This window comes from Syngnathoides biaculeatus, chromosome 20, assembly GCF_019802595.1.
Source record: "Syngnathoides biaculeatus isolate LvHL_M chromosome 20, ASM1980259v1, whole genome shotgun sequence".
Lineage (NCBI taxonomy): Eukaryota > Metazoa > Chordata > Actinopteri > Syngnathiformes > Syngnathidae > Syngnathoides > Syngnathoides biaculeatus.
In genome coordinates this window covers 8196932-8213724 of record NC_084659.1, presented here as the reverse complement: position 1 = coordinate 8213724, position 16793 = coordinate 8196932, and the positions used below count along the sequence as shown (strand labels likewise).

The window sequence follows — 16793 nt, the reverse complement described above, 5'->3', positions numbered from 1 at the left end:
TCCCCAAAAACACATGCAACATTAATTGGACACTCTAAATTGCCCCTAGGTGTGATTGTGAGTGCGGCTGTTTGTCCCCATGTGCCCTGCGATTGGCTGGCGACCAGTTCAGGGTGTACCCCGCCTCCTCCCCGTTGACAGCTGGGATAGGCTCCAGCACTCCCCGCCACCTTTGTGAGGATAAGCGGTGAAGAAAATGGATGGATGAATGCTTCCGAGCGCTTTATTGTGCCAGGATGCCAAATGCGTTGCTGCTGTTGGTGCGCTGTGACGTGGTTACTCGCCCCCCCCCCCCCTCCCTCGCACATGGGAAGACGTCTTAATTCCTCTACAACCTGTTTAAAAAAAAAAAAAGTTTAATTTCAATTGCATTTGTTAGCAGTGAGTCGAAAGTGGTTTGACGCCGGAAACGCGGATAGCGGCGTTCTTTTCTCTTTGCTCTTTGAAGTGCGGATTGTCCCAGGTAGGTCTGGCTCGTTTGTAGATAGCGCCTCGGGGTCTCGGGCCATTAAACACGGCAAATAATGTGGGTGAATTCATTAAGGGCGGATGATTGTTGACGCCGCGTGTGGGTTGAGAATGGGGCCCCAGATAAGGGAGCGTCCGGGTAATTGCGGTCCCGGGAGCGCCGAGGCTGATAGACTGACGGATCTTACATGCTGAAATCAGAGAAAGGGCGGCCGCATTATCAACTGGACTTGAGGAAATGAGATGCTGGGAGTGGGACCACTACAAAAAACAAAAAAAAAATTGGTTGCCGCTTACAAACAGATGAAAATCCCGAAAACAAAATATTTCAAAAGTCAACGTCGCGTGCTCTGAATACGGAACCCCAAAATGTAGACGGAGCCAATCTCCAGGACGGCCTTTGGCCTTTCCTCGTGCCTCTTAGATATTCATTAAATAAAGTCATCTGGCATCGCATTGCGTTAACGCCGAGCGGAAATTGTTCCTTTTATCCGTCGGCGGAATCGGCGCTAAAGCACACATCGCCATAAAACGCCGCGCTGCCTCCGAGCTGTGAAGGCCATGAAAGTGATGGATAATCAGTGAATTGAATCGTAGCAAATATGATCTCTGGACATTAACTCCACTATAGTATGCACACATTTTCTTTTCATTAGACTCTGCACCGCTTTTTTTTTTTTTTTTTTTTTTAATGAATTGCCAGGAGGAATGAGTGCTTTTAGGTGGCGGGCCCGGACCGCTTGTTAATCATGTAAATGGCACAATAGCAATTAAAGCTCATAACGCCGAGTGTTACGGCCTTTACTGGCCCGGGATTAGCCCCGGCGCCGTCCCGCAGAACCTTTAATTATCATCTCTTCAAGGGAAAAGGGCCCAAGTCCGTGAATGCATCAACGGGGAGGGTAGATTCAAAGGGCGGACCCCCCCCCCCTTTTGTCTAATTGCCCTGACGGGCTCGAGTCGGGGGCTTTTATTTCCTGACCTGAGATGGAATTATGAAACATGAACACGTCGAAAGGCGAGCCAAGGTCGGCAGTTGTCATCCGATGGTAAATACTGCGGCGCCGCCACTTACTCGTTCAATTTGTTTGGATATCGTTTGAAATGAATTCAAAAGGCGTGAATGCGCTCTGTTGCATTTTCGAGCGTGGAAAATTTCCAATCCTTCAAATATTTCCCACGGATTTGCTGCAACTTGTGCAACTTCACCCCAAATTCTAATTTTCACTCATTTTCTTCTTTTCCTTTGGGCTTGTCCCGTTTAGGGGTCGCCACAGCATGTCATCTTTTTCTCCTGCATCTTCCTCTCAAGCACCAACTGCGCTCTTGTCCTCCCTCACAACATCCATCCACCTTTTCTTTGGTCTTCCTCTCGTTCTTTTGCCTGGCTGCTCCATCCTCAGCACCCTTCTTCCAATATGTTCACTCTCTCGCATCTGGACACGTCCGAACCATCGAAGTCTGCTCTCTCTCTGACCTTGTCTCCAAAACATCCAATTTTGCCGGTCCCTCTAATGAGCTCCTTTCTAATCCTCTCCAACCTGCTCACTCCGAGCGAGAACCTCAGCATCCTTTCTGCCACCTCCACTTCTGCTTCTTGTCTCTAATCCGTACAGCTTGGCCGGCCTCAGCGCTGTTTTATAAACTGTCCTTTATATGAACGGTCATTGTTTGGCACGGTTTTCCGCTCTCAACACAAATTTAAAAAAAAAAAAAAAAATTGTAAAAATTCACTCATACACTGTAGAATTGTGCACACACACACACACACACACACACACACACACACACACACACACAAAGACACATTCTCCATGACTGAACGGGCAGTTTCCTGTAATCACTGACAATATGTCTGCCCCCCCCCCCCGCCCGTGTCCCGCACAATCGTCACATCGCTTCACCATCCGTCCCCAAAGCGACTGACCCGCTGCCTCCTCTCTAATGACGGCTGAAAAGGGGCCATTCCGTCTTGCCGACGCCGCCCGGACATTACGGCGTGTTCCCCCCCCACTTCCCGCGGATCGCAGTGCCCGCCTCTGACCTGCGCTCACGCGATCAAAATAACGGGCGTCGCCTCGTCCGTCCGGGAGCCATCGATAATAACGTTGAGCGGCCGTTATGAATGCTTTCATTCATGAGAAAACGCAGGCGGAGTATCGGGTGACCCTCCTTCGCTCTCCCCTGCAGGCTCGCATATTGAGGCCTCGGATGGTGCCCCCCCCTCCCCCACCAAACCCACCCCTGTCCCTCCCCCCTTTCCCCGACTCACCGGGAAACAGATGGATGGGACACATGGAGGCGGTGGTCCGCCTCCCGGTATTCAGACCCTGGTACGCACGGGAGCTTCAGGAATTTGATGTTTTATTCAAAACATTGAACAGTTGAAGCGTGAGTGGGGGGGGGGATCCAACTAAAATAAAGTTAATGTAATAACTGTTGCGCCATCTGGTCAATTCCCCGCCAGCGCCAAAGGCGTCAAAATCCCGATTAGCCTCGGGCCGCTCAAAACAAACTGCAAAGTGCTGCGGAGTGTCCTTCCAAAGTCGGCGGCGGTTGTTTGGATGGGACTGACTGACGGGAGGCGTCCTGGGATTCCAAAAAAATAAAATAAAGTATACAAAACTCTGAGAACAGCTGATTGAAGTACTGAGAAAACTTTTTGTTCTGTGAACCGGTTTGTCGTCGACATTTAAATCAATTGATTTTATTTTGTGTTGTTCTTAAAGGTCGAGTGTCATCCCTATAAACATTCTAAAAAAGATATTGAAATGAAAAATACATCTAACATTATTCACTTCAATGTCTATATGCAAAGAAAAAATGAGCGGAGAGCGCGTCATCCATGCGCAAAGTTGCGGAAGTTTCATTCGACATCCGAGTGGTCGCCATATTGGCGGCATCTCCTGCCCGTGACATCACCCCGGACATTCGCCATTGAAAACACGCCGTGGCCCCGACTGTGGGAGACGGAAGCTCTTATCGAAGAATAGAACATCTCACAATCGAGTGAAGTGAAGCGTCCAGGGCAATATTACCCGATCGTTTCGAGCCATATTTAGATGATATGCGGATCATTTTTAACTAGAAGACTCCCACACAATATGCACGACGCGGAAGCCTTCGCCGGCGAGCCCGGATACATCATACGTACACGGATCTTTTGTTACGTTCTGAGAGACGGATTACGTGGTACCCCCCAAACTATTATTATTATTATTATTATTATTTTTTAGGAGTTGTATACACACGTACCTGTCATTTGGAACCCACGAACTCTCCTCCTTTGCGCCCGTGCAATCCATTTTTCACGACGAACCGCGTCTCTCGGAAACTTATGAAAGGTAAAATCCATCCTCCCGAGTGTTCGAGCAATATCCAGCGACGCTACGAGCCGGCATTTTGGCTAACACGAAGGAACAAAGAGATAAAACTAGTATAAACAGACGAGCCCGCCTGAGTGCACTTCTGCCCTTAACGTCACTTCCTGATTCTTCACCAAAACAAATTCCTCGAGAGGATTTTCACGGCAGGAGTTACAAAACGCCATATGTCAAAATCACGTTTTGTGGTGGGGAAAAAAAACATTTTCATTAATAACATACTAAAAGTCATCCATTTCATGACACTTGACCTTTAAGAAAAATAACGCTGAATCATTCACTTTCAGATTTTTAAAGGGTCACAAAACAACAATCCTGACGTTCAAAGATTACAGAGCTTTTTTTTTTACTTGACAAAAAGTAATATTTCATCCTTGCGAGACCCAAACTGAGATGCGGAAAAGTTTTGGCGACGGGCGCAAAGGTTTGAAAGTGGGCCTGCTCATCAATTGACGATTCTGTGACTTTTGCGGGTCCAGCGAATTGCATTTTGACGAGTGAAGCAAGCGCCAAACGGGTCGGCGGCCGCATCGAGTCCACCGGACGACTGCTCCGAACTTTGAAAACTAGGAAGTCACGGCCGCACTGCATCGACGTCGACTACGAAACGCGGCGCCGTTCGAGCAGACTTCATTTGGTCGGGCCGAGCGGGCGCCGACGCACGCTTCCGACGCCCTTGAGGCTCCGGCGTCAAGGTCGCCACTTAAAGGCGGCATTTGTGCAAATGCGTGTTTATGTCCGCTGGGAGCAGAATTCTGATGAGCTTGGAGAAAGTCTAATCTCCCCAATTTCATTTTTTTTTATTTATTTTGTTTCCAATTTGGACGTTCTTTTCAAGGAAGGTGCGCAAGCGGCGCTCGGATATTGAACGCGGCCCGAGTAATTCCGGCTGCTTCCCCCTCTGGCGTCACGCGGGTGGCCGCCGCCGCCAGTGGACGTCCCGATCGGACCTGGTGGACGGCGCCGCCGAGCTGCGAGCTGGTCTTATTTGCATATCTGCACATTTTTTTGTTGTACTTGATTGGACCTCTTGTCTTTGTGTGCCTTTGCCCGCCGTCCTCAAGTAGACGATTGGATCAGTCGGAGCTTAAAATTCCACTTTATCACTCTGCAGCAAAAGCGTCTTTTTTTGGGGGGGCGGTTGTATTTTCTCACCCAATTGCAGTATCTTCCCTCGGCAGTCATTGTGGACAATGCATAACCTTCTCATTTTAGATAAACATTTGTTCCCCCCCAGCCCCCCACCCCACCCCCAGGCAGAAGTCGTCATGTTAATTCAGGAGTCATTTTGGAGTGGATCGACTGCAGTTTGCCGTGAATACTTTTCGTGACAATGAGCCAAATGCGTCCCAGAACCAGTTGGCGTCTCGGTACGCGACAACGGCCGACGCCATTTCCGTCAGGTTGAGTTGTTTTTTTGATGTTTTCTGTGCTCGCTTTTTTTGTTTTTGGTACTTTTGCTAACAAAGCTTTGTGAGTTTGGTCTCATAACTGAGTGACTGCCCGAGTATATTTTGTGTGGCTATATTTGCATATCAAAAGCAGCGCATATGCATTCGTGTTTTTTTTTTTTTGTCTTCAGGGACGCGTGTAAAACACATTTGCGGGTCCCCAGGTGACCTTTTCCCTCCCGCCGTCAATTTGTCAGCGTCCCGTCGCCCCTCCGGCCCGTTGACAGACGGCTACATCAGCTTTATAGACGCAATGAGTCAATTCAAGGCTTAATGACGCGTCACTGGTGAAAGTCCGTTCGGGTACGGGGGGGGGGGGGGGTGCTTTGACTCCCAGATGAACGACCTCGGCCATCAGATTTCTTTTTTAAATGCGCGAGGCTTCCCGGCGGGGCTATAAAGGCCCATAGTTACGACACACACACACACGCAGTTCTGTTTGAAATTCCGTAATCTCAAATCACTCGATTGGGATTTTCATTTAGTTGGGACACAACGGCGTGTGGGCTCCCTCTAGTGGTATGTGAAAGAATCGCTGAATGAAATGATCAAATTGTGCAAAATGTATTTCGTTTGGTTCAGAATTCACTTTTTAGCACATTATAAAACTTTTTTACTTTTGCATTGAATTTATTTAGTCATACTTTTTTTTTTTAACTTGTGAAATGGATTCTATTGAATTGTTGGTCTTGTTTTATGTTTCAGTGCAGGTCCACTGTCATGAAATGCATGATTTTTAGTATCTTATTAATGATAAAAAGGCAACACACAACATGATTTTGACATATGGCTTTTTATCACTCCCGCCGTGAAAATCCTCTCGAGGGATTTGTTTTGGAGAAGAAGCAGGAAGTTGCATTAGTAGTCGATGTCGTATGTTTCTATTAGTTTTACCTGCGGGAAGGTAGCTCGTTGTTCCTCCGTGTTAGCCAAAATGCCGGCTCGTTTTATTGCTGGACATTGTTCGAACACTCTTGGATGATGGATTCGCTGGTTTGTAGTGAAAAATGGATTGCACGGGTGCAAAGGATGAGAGCTTTGTGGGTTCCAAATGACAGGTGTGTATACAGCCACTAATAAAAAAAATAATAGTTTGGGGGGGGGGACGTAATCCTCTCAGAATGTTACAAAAGATCCACGCACGTAAGTCAGTGTTGGCGCCTTCGCCGAACACTGCTTCGGCCAGGCTGGCTCTTACATACTGTCTGGGAGTCTGTTAGTTGGAAGTGATCCTCATATCATCTAAATTTGGCTCGAAACGACAGAGTAATATTGCCCCGGTCACTTCACTTGATTCGAAAAGAGCTTTCGTGTCCCATAGTAGGGGCCACAGCGTGTTTTTTTTTTTACAATGGCGAATGTCGCGGTGTGACGTCATGAACAGAGGATGCAGGCAATATGGCTGCCGCTTGGATGTCGAATGGGACTTAAGCAACTTTGCGCATGGATGACGCGCTCTCAGCTCATATTTATTTTCCCGTATGGACTTTGAAGTGAATGTTATATGTATTTTTCATGACTATTTTAGAATGTTTATTGTCATGACGCTGGCGCTTTAACATTTGAATTGTGCATGATAGCACAGTGGATTACAATTGTTCACGACTGTATTGTTAAAGGCTTTAAGCAGTTTCAACTTTAACACAACCCTCAAAAGAAAAAAATTGCTCAATGCTATTAATATTGTATCGCAAAATGAAATACAACTGAAAGGTACTCGTACCAAGGCAACGATTCTTCCCGAGCGCAGCCCTTGCCGCTTTTGGACGAGCGACATCTTCGTCGTCGTCATCTTCATCTCTGGTCCCCTTAACGACCGGCGAGCTTCTGATTGTTTCTCAGGTCAACGGCGGCCAGACGGTTGAGGCGGCCATGACAGACGCGAGCCCGCTCCCTACTTGTACGCTCGCCAATAGTCCCGATGGTGGGCGGCTAAGAAGCGGAGGTCATTTGAATGCACTCCAAACTCGTCAATAATGTTTATTTAAGCGCAAACAATCAATGCCGAAGGGGGCTTAAAAGCCAAACTGTAGACGGGCTGACTAACTCGGACCAAACGGTGCGTTTCTGGAGGCCTTTCCTTGACTAACGCTCCACAAACTGTCCACCCCGTCCAGCTCTGATTTCGTAAATCTTGCGGATCCTTCCCCACAATCTTAGCGCGCCCGATTGGCGGCTTCTCCGCGTCATCCGCGATGAAGCGAGACAACCGCCGGCGCCATCAATCACGACGGGGCCGGGGGGGGGGGGGGGGGTCGGCCGCCGTGATGCCAGGTAGAAGGTCCGCGACATCCCGGACCGGCTGTGATCGATGTGTTTGGGGAAACGGATTTTGCTGACCGATCGCGCGTCGCTGCGAGGACGCCCGGCTCGGAGCTGCGAAATCACGCCGGGCCCGTCTTTTGGTGCGTTTTGTTAGTTGGACTTATTTCTGCGGTGCTGTAAGGGGTGAAAAGTAGAAATAGTGGAAACGTTTCCTGACGTTGTGGTCTGAAGTGCCGCCATCATCCAGATTTTGATGGAGGGTCGCATTAGCATTAGCTGTCGTATTTGGGATGACTGTCAAATGTCAAATGGTTCGGTTCCCCCCCCCCCCCCCCCCCTCCCCAAAGCATTTTCTCTTTCCCGCCATTCTTCCTGCCAAAGTGACATTTGAAAAGTGCACCTCCTTCCACGCCGTGTCAATCTGACCCTCGCTCGATCTGCACCGCGCGCCTCCTCCCGAGGGAGCTGCGTTGCGTTGGCTGACTTCTCCCAACCCGAAATCCAAAAATAGCAGCAGGCCAAGGTCTCTTTGAAAATTATCTTTGCTCAAAACCCGTCCATCGAGCAATTTATAGATTTGTTTACATGCTGCCGACGGTGTCCCAGAGGTCCGCCGCTGCAACCGCTGGGACGTGAAAACACGGAACTCCTAGAGCAGGCTTTCTCCCTAAGCCGGGCAAAGTCCGTCTGGAGGTCGGGAATGCTCGATTCAGGGGAGTTTTCGGGCCGATAATCTTCACCTGGATTCGTTTATAGTTTCTTTGTGTCTTTAGATCAAGATAACGGCGATACAAAACCGCTTTATCGTTACGAGTTGTAGTCGTTGTCGGGAGCAAGCCAGCCAAACTGGGATGACTGCATCGGTCGGGGTTGGATAAAAGATGAGATTGCGAGTCCAATCAAAGACCGGACGAGCTGTCACGTCGCAGTGGCGGCTTGCCGGCATCCGCGTCGAGATGATCGACGTCCGGGTTTGAGTTCTCAAAAAAGAGCTAGGATTTGCACGTTTTCTCTCGGCGCAGACGGCAGGTGCGTTCGCCTCCCTCGCGCTGAAGTTTGCGGGACTTAATTGCACATCTCGTTCCAACTCGGACGTCCGCTCGTTTTGTGAGGATTATTTTACCGTGTGGCCTTTTGCAGCCGTAGTCCTGCTCTCCAGACCAGTTTCATCCTTTGCGCACATTTGATCCGACGGACAAGCAGAAGGAATTGAAGTTGCTTCCTTGTTGCCGGGCGCGTCGGGTCTTCACTCGAAAAACGGCGTCGTGACCATTTTGTCAAAATCCAAATCCCGGAGCAATTCACCCACCCACAATTCCCGCTGATTGGCCGGTCAACTCCCGGGTCGTTTGCCGGCACGACGTCACCTTTTGTCGTCTTTGTCAGACAAGCGCAACAATCACTGCGTCGGCGACGCCCCTCGTTAACGTTTATCACCTCGCCCTCAACGGTAGAAAATGGCGCTCTTTGTTTGAAGGTCGCCGATTCCGCAATGGCCGAGCAAATCGATGAAGGCAACGACTTTCTTTTTTTCTTCCAGCCGGCTCGGATGCTTAACTTTACATCCTTTCGGGGCAAGCTGACAAACGGACAAAAAACTCCGTTGTCAGGCGTCGGCTTCACTTAAAAAATAGAAAATACAAAATAGTCGTACGAGTCTGCCTTTGGCTCAGATTTGGCAAGCTCATCATCGTAACGCCGGGTAAAAATAATTATTGCAAAAAGTTCTTTTTGACTGAGTGACACAAATGGGAAAAAAAAAATGTCTGCAAATATTTTATCGTGACAAGATGTTAAACACGACAGCCAATTCTCTTGTGAGGCTAATGAGATTAAACTTTTTTTTTTTACAAAAATAAGGATGTTTGTGATATAAGAATGAAGTTGAAAATTTTCAATATAGTCATAATATTGCGATTTTAAAATACATTACAGAAATACAACTCCCCCCCCCCCCCCAAGTGGGGAAAAAAATACAAAATGTATTTGTGCAGGGTTGTTGGACGTTTTGCGATACTTCACAATCACATGTAGAGTACTTGTTTGTTTTCCTGGGAGTTTTTTTGCAATCAAGACCCAAGCAGTTATTGATTGGCTGAATGAGTATTGATTAAGGGGTGCTCAAACATCTGGAAGAGGATCCATTTATGTCTTGATCAATTATTCAAAAGGCTGCGGCAAGTGGGATGATGAGACCATACTTTTTTGAAGTTGTCCATCTTTTCATTCCTCATTTTAGTCTTAAAAAAATCACAAAAGTATTTACAATTGACTTTTTTTTTTTTTTTTTTACAAATTGTATTGTTCATAGGTCGGAAAAACTGAACTTTTCAATTAATAGTAGTGGTTTTAGAAATGTCTAAAATGAATCAATGAAAACTGATTTTTTTTTCCTGATTGAAAAAGTTATTGCCTGCCAGTAATAACAATAATAATAGTCTCAAAGTAAAATTATAAAAACGCATTGGGCGTGGGGTAATAGATTAAAAAGTTAATGTTTCCATGAGTAATGTGAAAATAAAGCAAGAAAATTCTTTATTTTGAAAATTGATTGAAACTATGGATACTTCAATGTGACGATAAAAATATTCTTGCCAATACTCGTGAGAAAATAAAAAAAAAATTAAGTCTTAAAAAAAAAAATGAATGAATGTCAGAACTGCTTGTTTGAGTTGCTTTATTGGTCATGGCAATTTTTCAAGGCGATTGTCATTCGCTGTGTAAACAAAGCCCACGTGTTGTTGTTTTAAGCAATGATAAATTGCGCAGCAGAAATAAATGCTGGAGTGTGGAAAGCAAGTCGTGAAAGTTGAGGCCAAACGGATGAAAGTGCGACACACGGTGACATACTGCCACCCCGTGGACAAAAGTAGCGACTGCAGCCAGGGGTTGACTCCAAGAGCTGTTTGGAGGTTCTACGTCGACTTCGTGTGAAGTGGACTACGGAGCTGCCGCGCAGGAGGTGGCTCTGGGTTCGACTCCCACCTGACAAAAGAAAAACCTTTTTTGAGGGGGAACAACATTCCTTCACGGTCACTGGTTGAATTCCCTTTGAACATGCTTGAACGATTATCTGCAAGAAAACTGGAATCGAACGTGGTTTGCCAAAATGGAAGCACCGATTGTCACCACTCGATGTGTGCAGGTGGAAGACGTACGAGCCAAAGTCCCAGAACCGCCAACTGAAGATGGCTCACGCCATTTCCGCTAGAACTTTGGGCTGCCTGGCCGATGCTCGTGCGACCCCCGGTGAGGATGAGCGGTGTGTCAAATGAATAGATGACCAATTGATGACTTAAAATTGGGATCAAAGCGGGATTCTAACCGTAAGTCATTTGAAACCAAATTCCTCGCCAAAAGCCCAACCAACCAAACGGTGGTAGAGTTGCGAAAGTCTGACTTATCGCACCAGTGCGCTTATGATTGCAGCAACTAAAAAAAAAAAAAAATTGACTAGCTGACACTAACACATTGTCATATTTTCAGTACGACAAACAACCAGGACAGCCAAATGGTTTAAGCCTTTACCTTTGCCACGGGTGACCCGGGTTCGATTCCTTCTCGAGGGCCTGTTTCTTGAAATTGCGCCAATTGAGACAACCGGGGTTTCGAACCCAGACTGCTCCAGACCACAGACAAAGTCATAGACCACCCCGCCAGCCAATCTGTGCACAAACGACAGGATGTACTCTGTATTTACACACAAAATGGGACCAAAGATTTGCGCAGCTGATGGTTGGAAGCTTTGTCTCAGGTTCAGGTGGTCCCGGGTTCAAGCCCCACTTCTCCAGATGGGCATATAAATGCAAATACTGAAGGAGAAAGAAGGAATTGAACCCGGGCCCGCACGCTCATTAGCCCAAGCTCGAGCCCACTTGACCACTACGGCACACTGGCATAGCATGATCCTTCGGGTGCATGATAGTACAAAATAAATATGACCAAAAAGTTGCGCGGAAACTGAGTCAAAATGGTTTAAAACTTCGACAGAGGTTCGGTTGGGCCCGGGTTCGAGCCCCACAGGCACACATAAGTTTAACTATTGAATAACAGGAAAGAGAAGGAATTGAACCCACATCCATGTGAACATGAAGCACATTCACTGACCACTCAACCATTTTCTGGCTAGTCAAATCTTATTCGGCGGTTGTATTTATCCTTCGTGTGCAGGAAAGTACAACTATTACGCAAAATTTTGCTGAAATTCACACAAAACGGTTCAGTGGTGTAAAACGTTCCCTTCGGTTTCGAGGGTCTTGGGTTCAAGCCTCACCTGGATTCATAAATGCAGATATAGAAGACAAAGATAGACTCGAACCCACGTCAACGTCATCATGGTGCAAAGTCGTAGACCACTTGACTATTTCGGCTTGTCGAAAAGCTGATCTGGAAGGTTGTATTTATCCTTTGCTGGCATATTGCTCAGGGATAAATATGACCAAAAAATTGCGCAGAAACTCGGAAAAAACGGTTTAGTGGGGTAAAACTCCGCCTCGGGTTCAGTTGGTCTCCAGTTCGAGCCTCACAAAGACGCACCAGTGAAAATATTCAAGGGCAGTCAAGAGAGGCAAAGGAAGGAATTGAACCTGCAACCATCTGAACACGAGGCAAAGTCCTCGACTGCTTGTCCATTACCCGCTTACCAAAACTGGATTTGGAGGTTGTATTTATCCCTCGGGTGCATGAAAGTACAAAATAAATATGACCGAAAAATTGCGCAGAAACTCAGCTAAAGTAGTCGAGAGGTGTAAAACGTCGCCTTGGGTTCAGGTGGTCTCCGGTTCGAGCCTCACTTGCCCTCATGGACGCATAGATGCCAATATGGAAGGACTAACATAGAACTGAACCCGAGTCAACGCGAACACGTGGCAAGGTCCTAGACCACATGACCATCTTGGCGTGTCCAAATACGATTTGGAGGTGGTATTTATCCTTCACGTGCATGAAAGTAAAAATTAATATGACACGAAAAATCGTGCAGAAACTCAGATTAAATGGATGAGTGGTGTAAAAGTTTGCCTCGGGTTCTGATGGTCTCCGGTTCGAGCCTCAGTTGTCCTCATGGCTACATAAATGCTAATACTGAAGGACAAAGAAGGAATTGAACCGAGATACGTCTGAACATGAGGTAAGGTTGTAGACCGCTTGTCCATTTTGACTTGACAAAAACTGATCTGGAGGTCGGATTTATCCTTCACGTGCAGGGAAGTTCAAGACAAATATGACCAAAAAATCTGCGCAGCAACTCGGATAAAATAGTCAAGTGGTGTAAAAGCCCGCCTCCGGTATTGAGGGTTTCGGGTTCGAGCCTCACACGGACCTCTAAATTCGAAGATTGAAGGTCGACGAAGGAATCGAACCCGGATCCACCTAAACATGAGGCAAGGTTCTAGACCACTTGACCATTTCATCTCACCAAAGCTTACTTTGGAGGTTGTATTTATCCTTTGTGCACATGGAAGTTGAAGATAAATATGACGAAAAAATCGTGCAAAAATTCAGAGAAAATGGCTCAGTGGGGTAAAACTCTGGCTTGGGTTCAGTTGGTCCTGGGTTCGAGCCTCACTGCTCCTCATGAACGCATAAATACAAAGATTGAAGGACAAAGTCAGATTCGAACCCGGACCCACCTAAACATGAGTCGAGGTCCTTGACCACTTGACCATTTTCCATTCATCCAAACTGGCTTTGGGGGTCGCATTTATCGTACGACGTCCGCTTTTGCCCTTGGGCCTCGCGTCCACATGTGGAATAAATACGAGCAAAAGTGGAAAAAACCAGCATGTGAAGTTAGCTCACAGGATTGTCACAGGCACTCGGTTGCTGGCGGTTTGGGTTCGAAACCCGCAGGGTTCTCCCTTTAGACGTCTTCTTTCGGGTTTTTCAGTCAAAACGTTTTATTTTTTTGTTCTTTTTTATTCTTTCTGTTCAATAAAGTTTTTTAAAAAAAAACAACACAGCGGCAGGTGTGCTAACGTGCGCAGCTGCACGCTATTTAAGCCGCGACTGATCGCCTGCGTGTTCTTTCTCCGCCGGCTGACAGCATCACGTCGTCAGCGCTCTCCGCACGCTTCCACCGGGTCAGTCCGCAAACTGCCAACTTCGCTAAGTCCTTTGCCGACTAATTCATCTTTTCAGCGTGCTTGGAACATGTTGTGCTTGTTGTATGTACTACCAACTATTTGCACTCTCCTTAAAGTCATTCCGCCATCTGGAGACGAGTCCGTTTGGCCACAGGTACGTTCCCGACGTTTGGATATTCTCAATTCAACAAGGACTAGTTGTCGGTTTCGTCTTAATTTTGTCAACTTGATTCAAAGAGACTTTCTGTACCTTTTTAACAGGCTGACTTCTTCTTGACATTTTGAGTGCAACTCGACATTATTCAAAGATGCTTACCGAGCGAGTATCCCCGTTGCTCATGATGTTTTTCTTTCTTTTTCTGGTCCGGGTCAGCCCGGCTTGCGTCACTTTCACGTTCCTGTGGGAACACCCGAAACCGCATTGACGTCCAGCGGTGAGGATGCGAAAAGTTCTCGACGTCCCGCTTTTGTGTGCAGTTACGACGACCTCGACTTTATGCGGCGCCGCCTGAGGACCGAGATGCTGCGGGAAGGAACTGGACCTCGCTGGGTTTGAGTGCACTGAAACACAAAATGGAGGTCGAGATTCAGAAACATTTTTAACATATTTCTCTCCTGCAGTTCCCACCAAAACTGCAATCAGGACCGCCATCAATGGAAGTTACTCATTGCCCTTCGTGTCCACTAGGTGGTGCCCTGGAGAAACTTGGACCGAGTGGTTTTGAGGATTTCCTTTGACTTTGGTAGGTGTTGGAACCCGGGCATCGTGATCAACTTTCAGAACTTTTTTTTTTTTTTTTTGGGACTGTGTGCAGGGAGGCTTCCAGAACGTGCCATCGTGGAAAAAGATCCTGGACCTGCTGGGCAAACTGACGTTCTACATGAATGTTCAGAAGGTCTTTCACTCGCAGCTTGACTGGTCCATCTTGTCGTGTTCACTTTTGAGTCCTCAAATGGGTTCTTTTGTTCTTCCAGAGACTGAGGAACATGTTCAACGACCTGTGAGTGCGAAGAATGCCGGGGGGGGGGGGGGACCTTTCATCTCAAAACAGAGATTGAATAAAATGTTCAGCTCACAGATTTTCTTTTTGGCTTCTTCAGAAACGTCACAAGGTCATGCTGGTTCTGGAGACGGGGGGAACACACACTCTGGAGGAGAGAAAAATGCAAATTTAAACATTTCTTTTCATTTTCTTCCTCTGGATCCTGCACCTGCTGGACAAAGACTGTTCTACATCACTGCAGGTGGTCCTCAATTCTGTTGACTTGAAAATAAACCCAAATTAGCAGTTGACTGGTCCATCTTGGAGTGTTCAGTTTGGCCCTCAAACGTCTCCTTGTTTTTCTGCAGGCTGAAGCACATCAACAACCTCCTGAGTGCTCAGTCCCAAGAAAAAATGTAAGTCACATTCAATAACATAATTTTTCTAAAGCGGTTGGGATCATATTTGACTCACTTTTTGCCTTCTCCAGGGAGATCACGGCACATTGGTCGACGCACTCAAGCTGGTTATGGTGACCGTCATCAGCAAATTCCAATAATATTTAATCGCATGTCGCATTGTCGACGACCACATCGGAAGGTGCTGAAGCCTGACAAGTTGGAGACAGGCTTGCAATGTTTGCGCCGGTACCCGCACACTCGTCCCACCCTGTGAATACACGTCGCAATGTTGAGCAAATGTTTTTCCTTCCTTCAAGCTCAACTTGGTGTGAATGCAGCAGTTCGAGCACTTGGATCAAGTTTCATCTCGTCAAATTTGGTACGACAGAGCTTTCATCTGCTTTTAGAAATTCTGGTCCCTTTTTTTTTTTTTCCCTCCTCCGGGCACCAGAGATGACTTGCAGCAACCAATCCCGACATCTTTCTCTTGTGTCCAGTCCTGACTGCCTTTTGTTTGCCATCATCCAGTGGAGCGAGAGGAACAAGCTGCACGAGGCTGAGCCGTTGTCATTTCCGCTGAGGTTGACACGCTACAGCACAAAATGGATGCCTTAAACATTAAACCTCTCATTCTAATTCCACCAAACCTGCAGTAAGAGTGCAAACTCGTGACAAATTCAATTCAGCCGCAATGCCGTTTTAATGAAATAAGAAAATGTATTGTCCTTGTCTTGCAGTTAATTTCAAGGCCCGTCGGGGGACCAGAGTCCAGCATCCCCAAGCACGTTGGACTGATTTCATGATCTGCTTTGTCAAGGTTTGACTTGATCTATTGCAAAGACACTTGATGAATGCGAGTAGCTGATGTGAGGGAGGAAAATGGCATCGTGATCAACTTCCTGTCCACTATGCTCAGATGTCCGTTTTGACGCTGGAGGCAGGGCCGCTTCCCGTCCAGGCCTTCCTCTTCCTCATCTGCAGGACCATCCACAAGGTGAAGGAACTTGAGCCAGCAGGAGTCCTGTCGGTACCCTCGGAAAGCTCCCCGCAATTGTGAACTATTTCTTTGGCCCAAATGTTTTTCCACAGGCTGAGGAACATGTTCAGCTTCCTGCAAGGACTCAGTCGCTGGGGGGAAAAACAAACGCACGTCCTCTTTGCTTGTAAGTTTCATTGCAAACAACAATTTGCTGCCAAAGGCTTGACTTGTGTCTTTGTTTTCCACGTCCGGGCTCCCTCACGATGACAATGGTGACGAGGAGACTGTTCAGTTTTTGCAGATGGCTGAAGTTTTTTTTTTTTTTTTTTTTTTTTAAATTTCCTGCTGGAGAAATAAATGATTACAAAACAAGTTATTGTTGCTCCCATACCATTTAGCTTAGCCTGAATGTTGCATCATCTCGCGAGGGACCACATGAGGTGACGAAGCCAAACTTTGGAGCTGCCTGCAAACAAGTGTGAGACTAGTTTGAGAAAGTCAGGTTTAAACTTGTCAAAACTATTTGCTGCACAAGAAATTACTTTTTTTTTTTTTTTTTCCCCCCCTCCTCCGGGCACCAGAGATGACTTGCAGCAACCAATCCCGACATCTTTCTCTTGTGTCCAGTCCTGACTGCCTTTTGTTTGCCATCATCCAGTGGAGCGAGAGGAACAAGCTGCACGAGGCTGAGCCGTTGTCATTTCCGCTGAGGTTGACACGCTACAGCACAAAATGGATGCCTTAAACATTAAACCTCTCATTCTAATTCCACCAAACCTG

At 46.9% G+C, this 16793-nt stretch overlaps 2 long non-coding RNA genes across 10 annotated transcripts in view; one reads left to right on the top strand and one right to left on the bottom strand.

Moving 5' to 3' along the window:
• Nucleotides 1-16793, top strand: part of LOC133493352 (uncharacterized) — a 46624-nt gene that overhangs the window by 28533 nt on the left and 1298 nt on the right. For 2 of the 7 annotated variants that reach the window (XR_009792955.1, XR_009792954.1), the window contains 13 exons: nt 10713-10816; nt 14024-14200; nt 14272-14393; nt 14466-14546; nt 14626-14651; nt 14752-14895; nt 15002-15049; nt 15124-15280; nt 15352-15413; nt 15532-15686; nt 15772-15851; nt 15951-16028; nt 16124-16197. This is a non-coding gene — a long non-coding RNA (uncharacterized LOC133493352). Of the gene's footprint in view, nt 1-10712; nt 10817-11261; nt 13648-13766; nt 13805-14023; nt 14201-14271; nt 14394-14465; nt 14547-14625; nt 14652-14751; nt 14896-15001; nt 15050-15123; nt 15281-15351; nt 15414-15531; nt 15687-15771; nt 15852-15950; nt 16029-16123; nt 16198-16411; nt 16492-16793 lie in introns of those variants that run through there. The other 5 variants (XR_009792956.1, XR_009792960.1, XR_009792957.1 and 2 more) reach the window with 5 other exon arrangements.
• Nucleotides 10067-16543, bottom strand: LOC133493353 (uncharacterized). 3 transcript variants are annotated; one of them, XR_009792962.1, is made up of 6 exons: nt 16405-16540; nt 15108-15302; nt 14728-15002; nt 13967-14211; nt 11096-11232; nt 10067-10552 (listed from the first exon to the last, which is right to left on the bottom strand). It is a non-coding gene; the product is annotated as an uncharacterized LOC133493353 (long non-coding RNA). The 3 variants fall into 3 exon arrangements; XR_009792963.1 differs by lacking the exon at nt 14728-15002 and having other exon boundaries at nt 10073-10552; XR_009792961.1 differs by lacking the exons at nt 14728-15002; nt 15108-15302 and having other exon boundaries at nt 10082-10552; nt 16405-16543.